The 7,166-nt window shown below is 35.7% G+C and overlaps 1 pseudogene; it reads right to left on the minus strand.

Annotated features, from left to right (window-relative positions):
- Window positions 1-264: 264 nt before the first annotated feature.
- On the minus strand, window positions 265-4,247 carry LOC112627044 (annotated as a pseudogene).
- Between the last annotated feature and the right edge of the window lie 2,919 nt (window positions 4,248-7,166).

Below are 7,166 nucleotides of genomic sequence, written 5' to 3' on the forward strand. Positions count from 1 at the left end.
ATCTATAAAGCAAACCTTCAATGTCAGGTTGTTTAGATTTAGAAGAGAAGGACTCAAGTGAGTTCACTTTTCTTCATACAATTATTAGGGAAAACAAGCAAAATTTCCAGTAACCCCAAACACTGCCTTTTCTCCCTGGATCTAGTTAATTCCTATCAACTCTTTAGTTGACTCTAAGGACTGGCTCTAGGAGATCCTGACACCTAAAACACAGGTACAGATAAACTTGCATAAACGTTTTGGTCCAGGTCTTGGCCTCCAGTCTTATGATGGGCTGGTGGAATATTACTTCATCAGATGCTCATGACAGGGATTGCAAACTCGCTCAGGCTTCATAGTTGAAGGAAGAGGCAGTTCATTTGTCGAACAGGCATGACAGAAGGTTCCTCTGCAGTTCCTCTGACATCTTCCTGGCGTAGCTGACACACCTGTGGTTTCTCAGCGAGCAGCAGCTGATCCTGTTCATCCATAGGGTGGGGTTGCAGTCTGTGACTTTCTTCCAGAGGCATTTTTAGTTTAACATTTTCCTTTTGCATTTTGTGCTTCCCATCCATCTTGGATTCTGGCTTCTGGGAACCCTTTCCTGGGATGTTCCTGTTGTTTCATAATCTTCTTTCGTTTTCCTGATTTAGTTCTTACTCAGGCTGGTTCCACTGCCTGGTGAGCTCCTCGACTTCGAGCTGCAGACTGTTGATTTTGTCTTCAAAGTCCTGTTTGAAGAGCCGGTTGTTCAACTCAGCAGACTGACAGTTTCGCTCAGCCTGATGCCATTTTTGTTCAAGTTGTTTAACGATAGCAGTCATCTGATTAGTCTTCTGTTCCAAGCTACTCTTAGTTCACTTTTCTGTTTTACTCCTAAGTCTGAACTCTGCAGCTTAAAGGCAAGTTCGTGCCTGAGGGGCCTGAGAGCATCTAGCTGCTGCTGAAGGGATACCAGGGCATCCTGCTTCTCACAGACATCCTTCTGTAGCATCTTCATATCTCCTGCCTCATGCTGATCTGTATCTCCAGTTCTTTTTCAATATCCAATGGTAATTGTGTCTCTTCTCTTAAATGGTTTCTTGCTTCACTTGGTGCTTGCCCTTCTGCAATTCTGTCTTGCTTGGGACCCTTCCAACTGGATTCTAGTATATAGGAACTTTCCTCTTTAACTCATTACATTTGTTCTTGTAAGGTAGTAATCCTGCTGTTTGCAACCTCAAGCTCCTCTGTCAGTTTAGTGTTGGATTTTTCTAATGCATCTACTTTTGCCTGAAGGTTGTTTACAGTAGCATTCAAATGCCTGTTCAGTTCTTGTACAAAGTTCTTCTGGTCCAGAATCGCAGTAATCTGACTGTCTCCTTCACTACTTTTACTGTTGTTTCTGTTCTTGAAATACATTGAAAAGTGTATAACTCCAACCTGAGAGTCCAAGTCTTCCCCTTTCACACTGAAATTGGCATCAATGACATTCAGACCCACCAACAGGCCATCAATTATGGCTCCTTCTTCTTCCATCATAAGGGCACTGGGTTCGTAGAATTCACTGAGAAGTTATTTCTTATTGATCAAAGCTTTCATATATTTGAAAGTTTCTTTTGCATTAATGCCAAACAAAGCCAAGCTCTTTCTCTACCTACTGGTGTCTTCAGTCCTGGAAGATTTTTAACACTTGCTGTTATCTCTGCGGCTCCTGGAACAGGCTTTTCTACCAGTTCTAGATCCCCCCAGAAGGCTTTATTTTGTCAAAGAAAAGTTTTTTCTTTTTTTTCTTTTTTCTTTTTTCTTTTTTTTTAAAGTTTTCAAGCCCTGTTTCAGAGAGTGCTCCATCACTACAAAGAATTGCTGAAGAGGTGCATAGTCAGAGTCAAGAGTCCTCTCTAGGTTCAGAGCTGATTCAACCAAGCTCTTGATACTCAGCTTGGCCGTGTTGATGAGGTTCATGTGTTCCTTAGCCACGAGATAATTAGGATGGTGCTCCCGCTGCCGCCGCAGCGCCGCTGCTCAGCAGCAGCAAGGGTAGCCGGGAGCCGGCGACAGCAGGGTCCCCCTGGAGCGCTGCTGCTCAGCGGCGGGCGCACTCCGAAGCCAGCTTCTCCACCTCCTGGGTAGAGCAGGAAGAAGGGGGCCGCCACCGGCAAGTCAGCCTCAGACTGCCCGGCGCGGGAGGCCGGCGGCGGCCGCTTCTCGCCCTCACCTATAAGCAGTTTTATAAGCTTTCTGAGACCAGAAAAAAATAAAAAGAAAAAGAAAATCAGTCTCATTATTTTATATGCGTACAATTTTTTTTTTTAAACCAAAAACTCATTATGGACAAAACAAAATACTACCGCCCCACTCCAAATTATCTCTGCATCATGCTCACAACCTCAGCACAAAGTTCAATAGAGGTTTATTGGATATGTTGGCTTCAATCACTGAGTGCCGTAATGATGAAATTTCGTCAGTTTTTGTAAACATTCTCTGAGGCCAGATAAAACTCAGGCTGTTCTGAAGGTTACACTAATTTTGAGAAAGGCTTGCAGTGAGGATCCCTTTTTTTGTCTACCTCAGAAAAAAACATATAGGTTTAAAATCCAGAGTTCTTTGTTAATATCACACATCTAAAACCTAGATACCAACCTGTGTATACAGGATAATTACTTTATCGCTATGGTAATTAATATTTAATATTTTAGAATATTAGGAAAATTTAGAAAGTTTTGCTACTGCTGTTTGCCTTCATTAGGAAATGCTTAAACAATAAATTGATAAAAGCTGATGGTTAAAAAATTAATCTGACATTAAATTTTATTTCCAATTATGTTTTATGGGAATTGTATTCTATTTTTTGTCTTTTTAACCACAGTTTTTATTATCCTATATATAAACCTATATTTAATATCATATATATGTCTTTGACATTTGAGAGATCCCTATTTTTATGAAATAATCAGCTTTGTAAATATTTCTTATTCTATTTTAAATACTTGGTTCTAAATTACATGAAATGCCAGTTTTCAGTATGATTTTGTGGACAATTAGACACACCAAAAAGTCACCACCACAGAATTATTGTTTAGTGAGAGGCCTTAAGCATGGAAATTGTTAAAGTAAACTTCTCTAACCACAATGGTTGAATGACTTTTTCACAGTGGTAATGGAACTATTTGGGTCACTTTCAGAAAAAGGAAAAATATATATATAGTTATGTTACTGCAATTGCAATACATCACTGTGTTATTAAAAATGGGAATTATATTTTTACTATTTTTTTGCCTTGCTTTGCCCACCCTCACAAAACAAGGTCCTACTAATTTAGCAAGAAAGTTGACAAGTTACATTTTAATCTGATGCAAAAAAATTTAGACTATTCAGGTATTATTTTTGATTCAAAAAACAAAGAATATGCGTGTCTTCCTCACTTTGTGAGATTGAGGTAGCATTGAAAATTGTCAAATAATTTTTATGTAAAGTGGCAAATTTAAAAAAACAAATGTATTGAAATGTTTTCAAAGCAGTATTTTAAACAGATTTTGAATGCGTTGCCATACACTGTGATTGACATAAGTAAATCTCACCAAAAACAATGATTAATGTACTTACCACTTTCATTTTAGTGATGAAAAACATTTGGATTTCTCCACCTGGCCTCTAAGAGTGCGATCCAATTCAAAAGGGAATTTTTAATAATTAACCATTCCCAAATCTTTAAATGCTTGATGCATTGTAAACCCTTATGCTTACAGAATTTCAGAAGAGGAAGGGAACCTGTAAGTTAGTAGAAAAGAAGGTTAAGTTTCATGGTTACTAAAAATATTTGAGAGAGATGGATTAATATGCAGTATACATTTCCTGACAATTAATTATAACAATTTTTTAAGGATATTAAATATGAAGGTGTTAAACAGTGGGAAAAGAAGTAGCTTTTCCAAGAAAAAAAAAATGATGCTTATGTTGGACAGGGTGGGCAGGGAGAAATTCAGATTCTGTCAAAAACGTTAGTACAATATAAAAAACACATACACAAAATTTAGTTTGGTCTTTGGATTTATTTTCTTTTCTAGTTTTAGCAACTGAAGTCCAGTGTTGTTTCAGTGACTGGGCATGATTATACTTATTCACGTCTTTCCCAAAAATATATGCATCAATTTTCTGTCTTCACACCACTTATATTTTATATCTATGTTATCATATTTGGCAGAAAATTACTCTTCTCTACATAGGCATTACAGCATTTTACATCATTCTAATTAGGCATATATTATGACATACCTGGTATAGCACATCCTGGTACTATTGGTAACAAAGGAAAATTTTGCTGAGGAAGTAAGATGAGAATCATGGAAGCTTTGATTATCAGATGCTGAGGACAGCTGTGGTATTAAAAGCTAATAGTTTGAAAACAATAATCTACTGAAAAAAATGATGGTACGGAATGACCATATGCATGCTATGTAAAAAGAAAGCATATACAGGTGTGCGCGCGCGCGCACACACACACACACACAAGCTACAGAAACAGAGGCATATTTGTGTAATACACCTCAGTTTTTCTTTAACATAGTTGATTTTTCTTTTTTCCCCCAGTGCTTCTGACAAGTTCAGTACATTGTATAGTTTCCAACCTTCAGAGTTCTTGCTAAGATTACGTTTTACTGAGATTAAGAAAAGTGTTTTTTGTGCTAATATTGTTTACACTAGAAAAAGCATGAAGGTGTTTTGAGAGATTGTCAAACTCAGCCACCGCTCAATAAACATAAAATTTAATCAAAATCAGTGTACTTCCTAGGAAAACCCAGCTTTAAAGTGAGCTGCCTACTCTGCTTTTGCAAAAAGCAGAAATACACAAACACACACACCCCTACCCATTCCCACCACACAAATACTCCTGGACAAAAGTCTTTCACTAAACTTTACCTATACAGAAGTTCGAGATGCAACCGTGAAACAAGGAAAATTGAATCTGAATTTCAAATTTAATTTTCCCTGAATGTGCACATGGAGTGTGTATGTGTGTATGAAATAATTATATGTTGCTATTCTCAACTGATTATAATGCTATTACATAATCAATTTTACATTGCGAACATTATTTTTTTTAAATTGACAGACAAAAGAATGTCTGTTCACTGTGTATAACATGATATTTTGGAGTATCAATATACATTGTGGAATGATTCAATCTATATAATTAACGTATGCATTACCTCACATAGATACCATTTTTGTGGTGGGAACACTTTACGTCCACTCTAAGCATTTTTTAATAATACACTATATTATTAACTACATTACTATGTTGTACAATAGATCTTCTGAACTTTTTTCTCTTCTCTAACTGGAATTTTGTATCCATTGGCCAACATTTCCTCAACAACCACCCCTACCAACCCAGTCCCTGGTATCACTCTCCTGTTCTCTACTTCTGTGAGATTAACTTTTTTAAGATTCCACATATGAATTAGATAATGCAGTATTTGTCTTTCTGTGCCTGGCTTATTTCCCTTAGCATAATGTCCTTTAGGTTTATCCAGACTGTCCTTCTTTTGATAGCTGAATAGTATTCCAGTGTATACATATAAATATTTTCTTTTTTCATTAATCTGTTGATAGACACTTAGGTTGACTCTATATCTCGGTTATTGTGAATAATACTAAAACAAACAGCAGTGCAAATATTGCTTCAACAGACTGATTTCATTTCCTTTGGATGTATACCCAATAGTGGGAATGCTGGATCATGTGATGGTCCTATATTTAATTTTTTGAGAAAGCTCCATATTGTTTCCATAATGGCTGTACATTCCCACCAACAATGGGCAAATGTTTCCTTTTCTTTACTTCCTTGCTAACACTTAGCTCTTGTCTTTTGATCATAGCCATTCTAACAGGTGCTTGGTCATATCTCACTGTGGTTTGGATTTGCATTTTCCTGCTGATCAATGATGTTGAACATTATTTTTCATGTACCTGATTGCTACTTGAATGTTGTCTTCTGAGAAATGCCTATTCAAGTCCTTTGTCCAGTTTTTAATTGAGTTATTTATTCTTTTGCTATTGAGTTGTTTCAGTTCCTTCTATATTATGTATATTAACCCCTTATTAAATGTATAGTTTGCAAGTATTTTCCCTATTTAGTAGGTTGTCTCTTTATTCTGTTGATTGTTTCCTTTGTTGTGAGGAAGCTTTTTAGTTTGATGTAATCCCATTTATCTACTTTTGCTAGCGTTGACTGTGCTTTTTTTTTTTTTTTTTTTTTTTGACTGTGCTTTTTGGGTCATATTGAAAGTTATTGCTCAAAACAATGTAATGGAGATTTTTCTCTAGTTTTTTCTATTAGTTTCATAGTTTTGGGTCTTACATTTAAGTCTTTAATTCTTTTTGAGTTTATTTTGGTATATGGTGTGAGATAGGGTCTAATGTTTTTTCTTCTGCATGTGCACATCTAGTTTTCCAATAGCATTTATTAAAGAGCCTGTCCATGCCTCATTGTATGCTCTTGATGCCTTTAGTGAATATCAGTTGACTGTAAATATGTGGATTTATTTCTGGGTTTTCTATTCTGTTCCAATGTTCTACTTGCCTGTTTTTATTACAGAAATATGCTATTTTATTTACTACAGCTTTGTAGGATATTTTGATGTCAGGTAGTGTGATGTCTCCAACTTTCTTCTTTTTGCTCAAAATTGCTTTGGCTATTCAGGATCCTTGTGGTTCCATAATAATTTTAAGATATTTTTCCTATTTCTGTGAAGAAAGTCATTGGCATTTTGATAAGGATTGTGTTGAATTTGTCAGTTGCTTTGGATAGCAAGATCATTTTATCAATATTAATTCTTCAGATCTATGAACACAAGAAATCTTCCCATGTATTTGTGTCTTCTTCAATGTAGTTCATCAATGTGTTATAGTTTTTAGTGGAGAGATTTTTCACCTTCTTGATTAAATTTATTCCTAAGAATTTTATTTTTTGTAACTATTATAAATGGGTTAGTTATAAATTTTCTTTTTCAGATAATTTGCTGTTAGTATGCAGAACTACTATTGATTTTTGCATGGTGACTTTTATTCTGCAACTTTACTGAATTCTTTTATTAATCCTAGTAGTTGTTTGGTGGCATCTTTAGGGTTTTCTATATTATAACATCATATTTGCAAAGAGAGACAATTTAACTTATTCATTTACAATTTGGATATCTTTTATT

Source organism: Theropithecus gelada, chromosome 6 (genome assembly GCF_003255815.1).
Source record: "Theropithecus gelada isolate Dixy chromosome 6, Tgel_1.0, whole genome shotgun sequence".
Lineage (NCBI taxonomy): Eukaryota > Metazoa > Chordata > Mammalia > Primates > Cercopithecidae > Theropithecus > Theropithecus gelada.